The 16,410-nt window shown below is 36.6% G+C and overlaps 1 pseudogene; it reads right to left on the reverse strand.

The window, feature by feature from the left end:
* Positions 1-3,084: 3,084 nt before the first annotated feature.
* LOC110544739 (barrier-to-autointegration factor-like) overlaps positions 3,085-16,410 on the reverse strand; it is a 124,408-nt pseudogene continuing 111,082 nt past the window's right edge.

Consider the following 16,410-nt stretch of genomic DNA (forward strand, 5'->3'; position numbering starts at 1 on the left):
GTATCTCCTTCTATATCCTAGTGGGTAGAGTCTTTCAGAGGTACCCTGTGGAAGGTTCCTGTCCTGTTCCTTCTCTATTCCTACTTCTGATGTCTATTGTGTTTGCCCCTGAGTGAGGTTTCAGCCTTTTCCTTGGGGTCCTTCTTTCTGTTTACCTTCTATAGGACTGTACATTTTAGTACCTTTATTTTATATTGTATGTCTAATATCCACTTATAAATATATATCATATGTGTCTTTCTGCCTCTAGGTTACCTCACTGAGGATGATCTTTTCTAGTTCCCACCATTTCCCTGAAAAATTCATGATTTCTTTGTTTTTAATTGCTGAGAAGTAGTTCATTGTATAAAGTTTCCACACTTTTTTTGTATCCATTCCTCTGTTGAGGAACATTTAGCAGTTAAACACCAAAAAACCAAGTAATCCAATAAAAAGTGGGATACAGAGTTAAACATAGAAGTTTCAACAGAGGAATATCAAGTAGCAGAGAAACACTTAAAGAAATGCTCAATGTCCTTAGTCATCAGGGAAATGCAAATCAAAATGGCCCTGAGATTACACATCACACCCATCAGAATGACTAAGATCAAAAACTTTAGGGATGATGCCTGCTGGAAAGGTTATGGAGAAAGGCAAACACTGCTCCTTTATTGGTGGGAATGTAACCTTATACAACCATTTTGGAAATCAATCTGGCTCTTTATCAGAAAATTAGGAATAGTAATAGTTCAAGATCCAGCCATACCACTCCTGGGCACATACCCAAATAATGCCCCACCATCCAGTAAGGACATTTGCTCAACTCTGTCTATAGAAGTTTTATTTGTAATAGCCAGAATCTGGAAACAACCTAGATTATATGACTCTTGATGGCTCCTTCTAAAAATATTTGGAGAAGCAGCTCAAATAGTAAGAATAGCTTGGCTCCTCATCAAAGTCCGGATTACATTGATAGCATTCTGAGGAGACACCAGGGCCAGAAGTGTGACTTCTAACAATAACCAAATACCATTGCATTTGAAGCTTAGAACATGTCAATTTTTATTTCTACTGTGTTAAATCTCATAATGGTAAAAAAAATGATTTAGGTAACTTCATTCCCCCATTACAAAGATGAAATAAGGCTAGGAGATAGTACATTTACTACAGTGAGCTAACATTTTCTACAGCTACAGGACCCTCAGAGACATTAGAAAGTAAAGGATCAGAAAATTTAGAGATCAGAAAGTGTTAATTTTCTAAATTTTGCTATCATTCTACAGCCCTCTCTTGCCTTATGTCTTTTCAATTATTCCTAGAATGAGAAGCTGTGTAAGATTTGTGACAATCATAGGTGCAGTCTGTCTTAGCTTGTAGGAACATTATCTTATAAGATTCTATGGAACTTGTATGGAGGAGAAGGTAACTGGGGTGGTGGAGTTAATGCTCCACTGAGAACTTAGGTCTAGATTTTGGACTCTATAAAGCCTGGATCTTGATTCAGTGAATCAGCATGGAGGGATGGCTCCATGCTCCAGGTCCTGCTGTAAGATTCACTTAGAAATTTTCAGAGAGACTACTGAATTTATTAGGGATTCCAGTTGTCCCCTCCTCCCCATTCCATGCAATAGTTTTATCAAGGGCAACTGAGCCTTTTCTTCACTTTCTTGTTTTTAACATTTTCAACTGAATATTTTTTCACACAACATATTTTGATATGTTTTCCCCTACCCCAATTCCTCCTAGAACCTCTCCATTTCCCTACCCATCCAATTTTATGTTCTCTCTTTCTAAAAAACAAACAAAACCCAAACAAATCTCTCTGTGTCCCCCCAACCCTCCCCCAAACCACAAAACCAAACATCAAAAGGAAAAAAAAAAGACCAGTAAGACAAAAAAAAAAAATGTTCTAAGACAGCAAGATGAAGCAGGTCTTTAAAAATACTGTTTTGTTTATTTTGTGTTAGTCAACTACTGGCCCTGGGGCTTGCCCTGAGGTGTGGTCAATACACTCAGTGAGACTGTATGACAGAAAACTATTTCTTTCTGTCTGGCTTAAACCTATGCAGACCTTGTGTGTGCTACTATTCTCTGCTGAAGACCCGGTTCCCTTGGATTTATGCATTACCTTTATGTCTTAGAATCTTTCTGCCTCATTTCCCACACAGATTACTGAGATTTTAGGAGAAGAGGGCATTGATGGAAACATAACTAAGGACTGACTGCTCCGAAGTCTCATACTTTCTGCTCATTGTCTAGTTATGGGTCTCTGGGTTAGCTGGCATTTCAGGGAAGAAGTGTCTCTGATGAAGGCTGAGTGAGACACTTATTTATGGTTATAGCAGAATGCTATTAGGAGTCAATTTTTTCATCTTTTTTTTGAAAATATTTTTAAATTTTTATTAATTATACTTTATTCACTTTGTATCCCCCCTGTAGTTCCCTCTCTCCTCCCCTCCCAACACCTCCCTTCCTCCACCTTCTCCACGCATGCCCCTACCCAAGTCCACTGATAGAGGAGGTCTTCTTTTCCTTCCTTCTGATCCTAGTCAATTAGGTCTCATCAGGAGTGGCTGCTTTGTCTTCCTCTGTGGCCTGGTAAGGGTGCTCCCCCCTCAGGGGGACGTAATCAAAGAGCAGGCCAATTAGTTCATGTCAGAGGCAGTCCCTGTCCCCATTACTATGGAACCCACTTGGACACTGAGCTGCCATGGGCTATATCTGTGCAGGGGTTCTAGGTTATCTACATGCATGGTACTTGGTTGGAGTATCAGTCTCAGGAAAGACCCCTGTGCTCAGATTTTTTGGTTCTGTTGCTCTCCTTGTGGAATTTCTTGTCCTCTCCAGATCTTTCTTTTTTTTTTTTTTTAATGAAGGCCAATGACTTTATTCATCTAAAAATCTTTATAAGCACAGTGACTGTTTTGCCAAAGGAAGAGGGGGGAATCAAAAGAGCATCCAATGGATTGTGAAGGCAGGGAGAAAAGGGCCCAGAATCCATTCAGAAAAGCTGGTAACTGTTGCCATGAACTGGGGGGCAGGGGGGGGAAGGGGAGGCAAGGCATGCAAGGTCAAGAATTCCAAAAATGATGAAACAGTGAAGGGAGAGAACTCCTAAAAGACCCTGGAGTACATAGGTTAGTGTGACAACAGCAATCTTTTCCTTCATGGAGGATAGGGAGGAGCCCACTTGGGTGCAGCCTCTGGAGACTCTATGCTGTAGCTGGGGGGAGGGGGCTTAGGGGTCCCCAGAGAGCATTACAAGAAAGTGTCACACCATTCTCGAAGGCACCCAAAGCAGTCCCGGGACTGCTTGGCATTGGCACCACGTGTCTTTTAGCCATTCCCGGAAGAGGTCTTCATCTTTCTTTAGCACGAGAAACTGGCCAAGGACCACATAAGCCTGCAAAACAGAATAGGGCATGTGGCTAAGTGTCTTGTGGGCTAACAGCAACAAGATTCTATTGACTCCACCCAGAAGGGGTCAGATCTCTGAAGCTAGGCAGGGTAAGTTGTGAGTACTGGGGAGGGCAAGGCCATTTTTGTTTTGGATGTTTTGTTTAACAGGGTTTGTTCTTTGTTGCCTAGGCTGGCATTAAACTCAGTGGGAATCCTCTTGCTTCAACCTTCCAAGTGCTAGGGTCCTAGGCACAACCCACTATGCCTACTTTCACTCTTTTGTTATCTAAAACACACAAAAGAGCAAGACACAACAGACACTTAACCCCAGCACTTGTGAGGCAGAGGTTCTGTCTCCAAAACCAAACCAAAATACACACACAAATGAAGGAAGTGGCCCTTTCAAATTATACACCACTGTCCCTGCCCTTCCCATACCCCTACTTTTCCTCACTCCCAAGATGAATGTAAGTATCTGCTGCCAACTTTCACTCCTACCCCTCCCTAGCGTTTGTAACCACCCCACACCTTGTCAAAGCCCCTTTCCTCCAGCTTCTTGCCCAGGACAGACATCACCAATCCCGGCTAGGCTCCCCACTGGTTTTCTCCAGGTCTTACTATTTCCCACTTCTTTCATAAGATTCCCTGCACACTGCCCAAAGGTTGGCTATGAGTCTCAGCATCTGCCATTCGATATTTTTCTATCGAGAATTCTCTGTTTAGCTCTGTTCCCCATTTTTTAATTGGATTACTTATTTGTTGCTTTTTAACTTCCTGAGTTCTTTATATATACTGGATATTATCCCTCTGTCAGATATAGGGTTGATGAAGATCCTTTTCAAATCAGTAGGTAATCGTTTTGTTTTGATGACAGTGTCCTTTGCTTTACAGTAACTTTTCAGTTTCATGAGGTCCCATTGATTGATTGTTGATCTTAGAGCCTGTGCTGTTGGTGTTTTGTTCAGGAAGTTTTCTCCTATACCAATGAGTTCCAGGCTCTTCCCACTTTTCTTCTAACAGGTTTAGTGTGTCTGGTTTTATATTGAGGTCTTTCATCCACTTTGACTTTAGTTTTGTGCAGGGTGATAAGTATGGATCTATTTCCATTTTTTACATGTAGACATCCAGTTAGACCATCACAATTTGCTGAAGATGCTATCTTTTTTCCATTGTATGGTTTTGGCATCTCTGTCAAAGATCAGTTGTCCATACGTGTGTGGGTATATTTCAGGGTCTTCTATTCGATTCCATTGATTCACCATTCTGTTTCTATGCCAGTACCATGCAGTTTTTAGTATTGTTGCTCTATAGTACAGCTTGAGATCAGGGATGGAGGTACATCCAGAAGATCTTTTATTGTAGATTGTTTTGGGAATTCTGGGTTTCTTGTTATTCCATATGAAGTTGAGAATTTTTCTTTCAAGGTGTGTAAAGAATTGTGTTGGTATTTTGATGGGAATTGCATTGAATCTGTAGATTGCTTTTTGGTAAAATAGCCATTTTTACTATGTTAATCCTGCAAGCCATGAGCATGGGACGTCTTTCCATTTTCTGATATCTTCTTCTAATTCTTTCTTCAGAGACTGGAATTTTTTTTTCATACATGTCTTTGACTTTCTTGGTTAGGGTCATACCAAGGTACTTTATGTCCTTTGTGGTTATTGTGAAGGGTGTTGTTTCCCTAATTTCTTTCTCAGCTCTTTTGTCTTTTGTATACAGGAAAGCTACTGATTTTTTTGAGTTAATTTTTTATCCAGCCACTTTGCTGAAGGTGTTTATTAGCTGTAGGAGCTCTCTGCTAGAATTTTTGGGGTCACTCAGGTATACTATCATATCATCTACAAATATTGATACTTTGACTTCTTCCTTTCCAATTTGTATCCCCTTGATCTCCTTTAATTGTCTTATTGCTCTGGCTAGGACTTCAAGAATTACGTTGAAGAAATATGGAGAGAGTGGGCAACCTTGCCTTGTCCTTGATTTCAGTGGGATTGATTTAAGTTTTTCTCCGTTTAGTTTGATGTTGGCTATAGGCTTGCTGTATATTGTCTAAGGAGTCTGTGAAGAAGTCCAATTGGAAACTAAAATAAGATGATTAAATAGTGAGGAGGATGGAAGACAAGAGCAAAATGGGAAATAAGAGAGGGACATCTAACACTAAAGGCCATATGAAAACCATATGGAAGTCTACTACTATAGAAACTCTTTAAAATATACATATATGAACTCAATTTAAATGGAGACAATGCCTCAACAAGACATCTTACGTCACCAAACAAAACCTCAAGTGCAAGGAATGAGTTGCATATTATAGAGTTTGTTGTCCAAAGGAGCCCCACAGAAACTGTCAAACATCATTAGATTTTGCCAAGACTATTGGTTACACTACACAATTTTATGGTAAGGCCTTATTGCTGAAGACAACATTTACACATGTCATCAGACATAAAGAAGTCTAGCTGGTAGTTAACTAGAAGTTTCAGCGCAGAATTCTACCAGATCCTCAAAGAAGAGATAACACTAATACTCTTCAAAATATTCTACAAAATAGAAACAGAAAGAACATTACCAAACTCATTTTATGAAGCCACAGTCACCTTGGTACCTAAACCTCACAAAGACCCAACAAAGAAAGAGAATTTCAGGCCAATCTCCCTCATGAACATTGATGCAAAAATACTCAACAAAATATTTGCAAATCGAAACCAAGAACACATCAAAGGTATCATCCACTGTAACCAAGTAGGCTTCATCCCAAGCATGCAGGGGTGGTTCAATATACAAAAATCCATCAATGTGATCCACCATATATATAAACTGAGGAGAAAAACCACATGATCATACTAATGTTTGTGATACTGGAAGATATTATGCATGTTATTAGAGAAGGAAGGTAATCATTACTATCTCCCAGCTACAAATCTACAACACCCACCTGCCTTCAATACATACTTGTAAAACAATGGCACAAGTGTTATGGGAGTAACTAACAACTTTCTGATTGGATTTAAGCCCCATGAGATGGAATCCATACTTGACACTAGTAAAATGGAGAAGAGCTTTAAACAAGATAAGTTGCAATTCTAGGGGAAAACCTAATACTATTATTCTGCTAAAGAATCACAACAATAAAAATGACTCCTTTTAGTTAGTTTGGCTAAGAGTTTGTCACTTTGAGTTAGTTTGGCTAAGAGTTTGGTTCTTTGATCACCTCCACCTGAGGGGGAGCAGCCTTACTAGTCCACAGAGGAAGACAATGCAGCCAGTCTGGATGAGACCTGATAGACTAGGGTCAGATGGAAAGGGAGGAGGACCTCCCTTGTCAGTGGACTAGGGGAGGAGCATAGGAGAAGAGGGAGGGAGGGTAGGATTGAGAGGGGATGGGAGTGGGGGCTACAGCTGGAATACAAAGTGAATAAACTGTAATTAATAAAAGTAAAATAAAATTTAAAAAGATTGATAAAACAGATGATTGGTGGGAAAAGAAGTCTATGTTTTCAGAAAGTATTTTTTTTCACCTAGTACAATCACTCAATTATGTAATTTCAATGCTTACTTCAATTTTCAATAATATAAGTGCCTGGTTCCAGAAGAAAGTAACACACTAGCCCAAAGAGATAAATGATAATAAGGCTGTATTTTGTACCTTTGTTGTATTTGAATATGTATAAATTTAAAAACATGTATGTATATATATATAAATAATATAGCATAATATTAAAATGTTTCTTTTTGAAGTTCAAGCCAGGGTATATACTTTATGATTGTAAAAAATAATGCCTAAATTTTATTAAAGCACAAATATTTGAATCAACTCAACAAATTTCACTTTTTATAACGTAATATATATTTATATCACATTAATATATACATCATATGTATATATTATATACATATGTATACTATATGATATGAATATATAATATATGCATAATTATAGATATGTATATATAATACATGTGTATGTATTATGCATAAAGACATACACACACACATATATATGTTGTACATATTACTGTATATATATGTGAGTTTAAAGTGGTCCTTACTTTAAAATGCCATTTGAACATTTGAAATTGAAAGCAGTCATGAAACTTTTTTCTGGTAGTAAACTCTCAGGAAGCGCCACTTTAAGGAGACACCATATAATTTTCCAATTCTGATCCTGAATGACATTGCCAACTGTTTATCTTCAATGTTAATATGATGTTGAAAACAGGGTCTCCTAATGTATGAGATTTTTTATGATACATTAAGTATTTAATATTTTTAAATAAACTTTGTAAAAAATATTTTAATTTCTTTTTATCACTTTTATTTTCAACACCTAAGAAAATGTATTGAGTTGACTCAAATATTTGTCATTTAATAAAATTTAGACAGTATATTGTTACAATTGTAAAATATGTATCTTGGGTTGAATTTTTAAATGAAACATTCTAATACAATGATGGAAGTGTATGTGTTACTTTAGTGGGCTTATTTTTAATATTTCAAAACTATGTCTACTTCTTGAAAAACATGAATTTAAAAACAACTGATCTCTTGCTAAGTGTTACCCCAACAACTGAAGCAGACTAAATAGCACATCTAGTTGATTGAGGAGAGATTGGTTTCTTTTTATTATTATTATTATTATTATTATTATTATTATTATTATTATTATTATCAGTTACATTTTATTAACTCTGTATCCCAGCCGTGTCCCGATCCCTCATTCCCTCCCAGTCCCTCCCTCCGTCCCTCTTCTCCACCGTGCCCCTTTCCAAGTCCACTGATAGGGGGGACCTCCTCCCCATTCATCTGATCCTGTTTTATCAGGTATCTTCAGGACTGGCTGCAAAGCCCTCCTCTGTGGCCTAACAGGACTGCTCCTCCTTTCGGGAGTGGGGAGACCAAAGAGCCAGTCATTGAGTTCCTGTTAGAAATAGTCCTTGTTCCCCTCACTTTGGGAAAACAATTGGTTACTGAGCTACCACAGGCTACATCTGAGTGAAGGTTCTAGGTTATATCCATACATGGTCCTTGGTTGAATGTCAGTCTCAGAAAAGACCCTGTGCCCAGATATATTTGGTCTTTGTGGAGCTCCTATCCTTTCCCCATCAGACTAACTCCCCTTCTTTCTTATGATTCCCTGTACTCTGCCAAAGGTTTGGTCATGAGTCTTTGCTTTGAAAACACTGCTAGTTAGAGTCTTTCAGATGCGCTCAGTAGACTCCTGTCATACGTTCAATGCACATCCCATCTGTCTTTCTAAACGAGGATTGATCATCTTACCCCATGTCCGCTTAATTGATTATCTTTTTTAGGTGTATAGATTTCATTATGTTTATCATATCTTATAGGTCTATATAAGTGAGTATATCCCATGTTTGTCTTTCTCCTTCTGGGATATTTCACTCAGAATGATTTCAAAGACAGTTGTCACAATGGACCTTAAAAATTAAAAGACCATCTATTGAAAGCAAAGAAGCAATGTAGGAATTCCAAAATTCCAACAAATTAAAATGGAAGACACTTAAGTTTATAAAAGCTGGCTGGAAAGTTTTATTTTATTGCATTCATGGATGTTACTTTTTTCCAATTTTTTAATATTAGTTACAGTTTTTTTAATTCTTTATTAATTACACTTTATTCACTTTGTATCCCCCCTGTGGTTCCCTCCCTCCTCCTGTCCCAATTCCTTCCTTCCTCCACTCTCTGCATGCATGCCTCTCCCCAAGTCCAATGATAGTTACAGTTTGTTAACTTTGTATCCCTGCTGTATCCAGCTCCCTCTTTCCCTCCCAATCTCACCCTCTCTCCCTCATCCCCTCGCTGTCCCTTTCCAAGTCCACTGATAGGGGAGGACTTCCTCCCCTTTCATCTGACCCTGGTTTATCAGGTCTCATCAGAACTGGCTGCAAAGCCCTACTCTGTGGCCTAGCAAGGCTGCTCCTCCCTCGGGGGTGGGGGTGAGGAGGAGGGATGTCAAAGAGCCTGCCATTCATAGATGTTTCTATTAATGTATAAAGAATTTCTTAACAAATGATATTCTATGATAGTGTAAAGCATAGTGCTCTGAAATAGTGTGGAGAATAAGATTTTAATTGTTTCTTGTTTTCAAATTTTCTCCTAAACTTAGTTTTGTTTTGTTGAATTTTGATTTTGTTGTAATTTACTTCTTCTTATGGTATATTTGTGCTCACCAAAACAATAATAAAGTAAACAAGAAAATTTATTATCACAATGTCAATGTCATTCTTTGGTTACTTCTAAATTAATCAAAATTTTTAGTTCTCAAAGGCATAATTAAAACACACATAGTGAATATGGTTATTAGTACAGTGACATTTAATTAAATATTTAATACTTACAAGAACTACAGAATTTTTGTGTTTCATTCTTGAATTGCTTTTTTTCCATTGGTCCTGAAATAACACAGATGAGGTATCTTTATCTTTAATCAAATGACATATTATTTTAAAGCATCTCAAATGATGTTTCATTTCTTTAATATAAACATTTCAAAAACATGGACAAAGATCAACCAAATCATTTTAATTTTCTATGGAGAAAAGTAAAAATAACAAAAAAAAAAAAAAAACCAAAAACAAATTGGAATCATATAATCAGGAAGAGTTTTTGAAATGGGTAAAGCTTTATATGGTATGTTGAATAACCCTTTATAATGAATTTGGGGAAAGCTTATCAATTATAGGTTCCTTTTTGTAATTGTTTAGAATTCCTAAAAACATATTTTATGCTTTATTAATTCTCAAGTTTAATTTGTTTTATTGAAGATGGATCTATAGTTCCTTAATGGAAATATCTCATTTTCATATTTAAGATAACAATGTTTTAATTACATATTATTTTTAGACTTTCAAAGTAGGTACAATAGCATAACTAATATCACTTTGCAGGTGATTGGATTTTTCTGTGGTTGTGATAATTATTTAAGTTTTGCACTAACAAAAATAATGTTTGACTGCTCGAATAATTTTTATTTGCCATTACAGATAATGGGGTCCTGTATTTTGTCAGTTTCAAGCAAAGGAAAATTAGCTCAGTTTTAGTGGGCAAAGATTTTATTCCTTTTACAAGAATGTGGGCAACTGTGCTCCAGGTGGATATCTGGATATTTAGTTATACTTTGAAAAAGATGGATATAATTTTCATAAATTGTGTACTCTGTATCCTAGTAAACATATAAAAATAATCATAATTAGATTATTGTTATTAGAAAATAAAAATCCTGAAATTCAGCAAAAAACATTGTTACAAGAAGAGTGAAGATGTTTTAGTACATGCTTTCAAAATATGTGCAAATTAAAAACAAATAAATTGAAATTTTAAGATTAGATATGGATAAGCACTGAAATTAAATAATTATATAAAATTCAAATACAGAATATTGAAAATTTGACAAAATGCTATGAAATTAAACAATCACAGTCTCTCAAAGAAATACCCACACAAACGGAGGCAAATAAAGAATAAATGATCAAGCTCTCAAGGAAATACAGGCAAATATAGCCACACAAATAGAGGCACATAAAGAGGAAACAAGTTAAAAAAAAAAAAAAGAGGCCATCATGGAAAGACAGGAATCCACATTCAAACAGATGAACGAAATGGTGCAAGACAGGAAAACAGAATTAGAATCAATAAAGAAAACACAGATAGAAAAGGCTGGAGCTAGAGAACTTAGAGAAAAGATTAGGAACCACAAAGGTAAGCATCACCAACCGAATACAAGAGATGGAAGAGAGACTCTTAGACGCTAACGATACACTTGCAGAAATTGAAAAATATCTCAAAGAAAAATTAAAATCAGAAAAAAATCCAAACATGAAACATCCAAAAATGAAGGACGCAATGAAAAGACGAAATCTAAGAATAATATGAATAGAAGAAAAAGAAGATTCCAGGCTCCAAGGTCCAGAATATATTTTCAAGAAAATCATAGAAGAAGTTTTTCCAACTTAAAGAAAAAGATGTCCATGAACATAAAAGAGGCCTATACAGTATATACTCACTTATAAGTGGATATTAGACCTATAATATAGGATAAACATACTATAATCTGTACACCTAAAGAAGCTAAACAAGAAGGAGGATCCTGGGTAAGATGATCAATCCTTACTTAGAAAGACAAGCAGGATGGGCATTGGAAGAAGGAGAAAACAAGAAACAGGATAGGAGTCTACCACAGAGGGCCTCTGAAATACTCTACCCAGCAATGTATATCAAAGCAGATGCTGAGATGCATAACCAAACTTTGGGCACAGTACAGGGATCATATGAAAGAAGAGAGAGCTAGTAAGAACTGGAGAGGCCAGGAGCTCCACAAGGAGACAGAACCAAAATATCTGGGCACAAGAGTCTTTTCTGAGACTGAAACTCCAAGGACCAAGGTCTTATTCATGGCTATAAAATAGAACCCCTGCATAGATGTAGCCCATGGCAGCTCAGTCTCCAAGTGGGTGCCCGAGTAAGGAGAACAGAGACTGTCTCTGACATGAACTCAGTGGCTGGCTCTTTGACCACCCCTCTTGAGGGAGGAGCAGCCTTGCAGACCACAGAGGAGAACACTGCAGCCAGTCCTGATGAGATCTGATAACCTAATGTCATATTGAAGAGGAGGAGGACCTCCCTTATCAGGGGACTTGGAGAGGGGCATGGGAAGAGATGAGGGAGGGAGGGTGGTATTGGGAAGGAATGAGAGAGGGAGTTACAGCTGGGATACAAATCAAATAATACATAATTAATGTAAAAATGTAAAACTTTAATTAAAAAAGAGGCCTACAGAACACCAAATATACTAGACCAGAAAAGAAACTCCTCATGTCACATAATGGTCAAAACACTAAATCTACAGAATAAAGAATATAATATTAAAAGCAGCAAAGGACAAAGGCCAAGTAACATAAAAAGGTAGACTTGTCAGAATCATACCAGACTTCTCAACAGAAACTATGAAAGCCAAAAGGGCCTGGGCAGATGTCATGAGGACTCTAAGAGACTACAGATGCAGACCAGACTACTATATCCAGCAAAGCTTTCAATCAATGTAAATGGAGAAACAAAATATTCCCTGACAAAACTAAATTTAAACAATATCTACACAGCAACCCAGCCCTACAGAAGATAATAAAAGGAAAACTCAAATCCAATGAAATCAATTATACCCAAGAAAACACAGGATATAGATAAATTCACAACAAAAAAAATTAAAAGCAAACAATAACACCATCAACTCCACAATAAAAAATGCTAACATTCATTGGTCACTATTATCTATCAACATCAATGGATTCAACTCTCCAATAAAAGGAGACAGACTAACAGAATATTTACAGAAACAAGATACAACATTATGCTGCATCCAAGAAACACATCTGCAACAATAATACACACTACCTCAGAGTAAAGGGCTGGAAAATTGTTTTTCAAGCAAACGGACTCAGAAAACAAGCTGAGGTAGCTCTCCTAATATTTAATAAAATAAACTTTCAACCAGAATTAATTAAAAAAAAAAGATGAACAGGAGCACTTCATTCTCATCAAAGGAAAAATCCACCAGAAAGACATCACAATCCTGAACATCTATGCCCCAAATAAAAGAGCGCCTGCATTTGTACGTGAAACATTATTAAAGCTGAAATCACACATTGATCCCAACACTTTAGTAGTGGGAGACTTCAACACTCCACTCTCACCAAGGTACAGATCATCTAGACAGAAGCTAAATAGGGAAATAATGGCACTTACAGAGGTCCTAAATCAAATGAACTTAATAAATGTCTACATAACTTTTCACCCAAACTGAAAAAAGTATACCTTCTTTTCAGCACCTCATAGAACCTTCTAAAACAAATTGAGCAGACAGTCAGGCACAAAGTAAGACTCAACAGATACAAGAAAATTGAAATAATTCCTTGTATCTTATTAGACCACCATGGCCTAAAACTATACTTCAACAACAACAGAAACAGCAAAAAACCTACATACACATGGAAACTAAACATCTCTCTATTCAGTGATAATTTGGTCAGGGAAGAAATGAAAAATGAAATTAGAAATGTCCTAAAATTCAGTGAAAATGAAGGAACAACTTACCCAAATATATGGGACACAATGAAAGCTGTGCTAGGAGGAAAGTTCATAGTACTAACTGCCTTCAGAAAGAAGTTTTGAGACAATATCGAATGTCAGAGACACACTTAAAGAAATACTCAACATCCTTAGTCATCAGGGAAATGCAAATTAAAATGACCGTGAGATTTCACTTTATACCCACCAGAAGAGCTAAGATCAAAAACTCAAGTGACAATACCTGCTGGAGAGGATGTGGAGAAAGAGAAACCCTCCTCCATTGCTGGTGAGAATGTAAACTTGTACAACCAATTTGGAAATCAATCTCACACTCTCTCAGACAATTAGGAATAGTGTTTCCTCAAGACTCCTAAGCATATATCCAAAATATGCTCAAGTGTACAACAAGGACATTTTATCAACCGTGTTTGTAGCAGCTTTATTCGTAATAGCTAGAATCTGGAAACAGTCTAGATATCTCTCAACGGAGGAATGCATACAGAAATTGTGGTACATTTACACAATGGAATACTACTCAGCAATTTAAAACAAGGAAATCATGATATTTGCAGGCAAATGGTGGAAACTAGAAAAGGTCATCCTGAATGAAGTTTCCCAGAAGCTAAAAGATACACATATATATACTCACTTTTAAGTGGATATTAGACCTATAAAATAGGATAAAGATACTAAAATCTGCACACCTAAAGAAGCTAAGCAGGAAGGAGGTCCTGGGTAAGAAGATCAATACTCACTTATGAAAGGCAAATGGTATGGACATCAGAAGAGGGAGAAAACAGGCGACAGGACAGGAGCCTGAAAGACTCTACCCAGCAAAGTAACAAAACTGATGCTGAGACTCATAGCCAAACTTTTTGCAGAGTGCAGGGAATCGTGTGAAAGAAGTGGGAAATAGAAAGACCTGGAAGGTTCCAGATCTCCACAAGGAGAGCAACAGAACCAAAAAATCTGGGCACAGGGTTTTTTTCTGAGACTGATACTTCGAACAAGGACCATTTATGGAGATAACCTAAAACCCCTGCACAGATGTAGCCCATGGCAGCTCAGTGTCCAAATGGTTTCTCTAGAAATGGGAATAGGGATTGTCTTTAATATGAACTTAGTGGCTGGCTCTTTGATCACCTCCCCCTGAGGGGGGAGCAGCCTTACCAGTCCACAGAAGAAATCAATGCAGCCAGTCCTGATGAGACCTGATAGGGGAGGAGGACTATCAGTGGCCTGGGGGAGGGGCATAGGAGGAAATTAGGGAATTAGGGTAGGATTGGAAAGGGATGAGGGAGGGGGCTATAGCTGGGATTCAATGTGAACAAACTGTAATCAATAAAAAAAATCAATTATAACACCTGTAGACATTAAAAAAATCACAAAATATGTTGATATATATAACCCATTTTTTAATTTTTATATTATCTTAAATATTTGTAACTGTCAAATTTGTTTAGAAAAAGTAATTTTTGTTGCTCTCCTTATACTCTAACCAAGGACTATGCATGGAGATAACCTAAGACCCCTGCACAGATGTAGCCCATGGCAGTTCAGTATCCAAGTGGATTCTATTGTAATAGGAACAGGGACTGACTCTGACATGAACTGATTGGCCTACTCCTTTAATTACCTCCCCCTGAGAGGGAAGCAGCATTACCAGGCCACAGAAGAAGACAATGAAGCCACTCCTGATGAGACCTAATTGACTAGGATCAGAAGGAAGGAAAAGAAGACCTCCCCTATCAGTGAACTTGGGGAGGGGCATGCATGCAGAGGGTGGAGAAAGGGATGGATTGGGATGGGAGGAGGGAGGGAACCACGGGGGGGGGATACAAAGTGAATAAAGTGTAATTAATGAAGAATTAAAAAAAGAAAAATATTTTTTTTACTTAATATTTTGTTTACCAATTGAGATTAAATCCTCTAACAAGGACCACATTTTAAACCTGCCCATTATCAGTGAAAGAAAAAATAAAATTAAAGGAATTTAAAATATTAAACATAGTATAATTTTGTATAGGATATGTAATGTGTACATGTTTTTGGAATACACACATAAAATTGAAGTATCTGGTCATAACTCACTAACATCCAATATGTTTTAAAGTTCTGTCATTTATAAAAACATATTTAAGTTGTTTCACCAAAGATAGTTTAGAGTCAATTATTGCATATTATTAAATTAAATCATTAAACCATTTTAAAGACACATCTTTCATTTCAAAATATCTCAAAGATTAAGTAAACACTGACAAAATATCTAGTAGCAAATTCTGATTATAGTGAGATAATGTCCCTCTGTGTTCTCAAATGTCACATGCCTAAGCACAGCTTTCATTTCATCTTTGAGTTTACTTTTCGTCTAATGAACTTTTATGAACTTCAGACCTCTGATTTATATAAAATGTATGCTTAAGTGCAGAATTGTGACTCCTACAAAGATTAAATCTGAAGTGAAGTCTATCCTTGAAAGCCAGGGAAAATCATATGCTAATATATATAAAATGAAAACACTATTTTGAATATTTCCAACATTCTTTTATATTTTGGTTAATATTTTTTTAACTGTGACCCACTGTGCCGGAAATCCTTTCAGTGAATTACAGTTCTTCCTATCTTTGCATGTCATACTATAACTCTTTTCTGAACAATTTTACTTTATATCCCTGATGTTATTTCTGAGACTTATTTGCATCCTTTTCAATTAATTATGATTGTTTTGATAATAGCAATTTACTTATTTACTATGGATTATTCCTTAAAATTTACAGAGAACTGATGAATAATTATTTTAAGACATTGTACCTCTCAGTTTAGGTTGTTTTATAGAGTTGAACTCTGTCAGTTTTTGGAGTATTATGGGTTTTGTCATTACTTTTATTCATCAAATTTATTCCTGCTGATAGATATGAAAATACCAGTGTTTTATGTTTTTTTCTACTAACA

The sequence above is a fragment of the Meriones unguiculatus genome, chromosome X, assembly GCF_030254825.1.
Source record: "Meriones unguiculatus strain TT.TT164.6M chromosome X, Bangor_MerUng_6.1, whole genome shotgun sequence".
Classification (NCBI taxonomy): Eukaryota; Metazoa; Chordata; class Mammalia; order Rodentia; family Muridae; genus Meriones; species Meriones unguiculatus.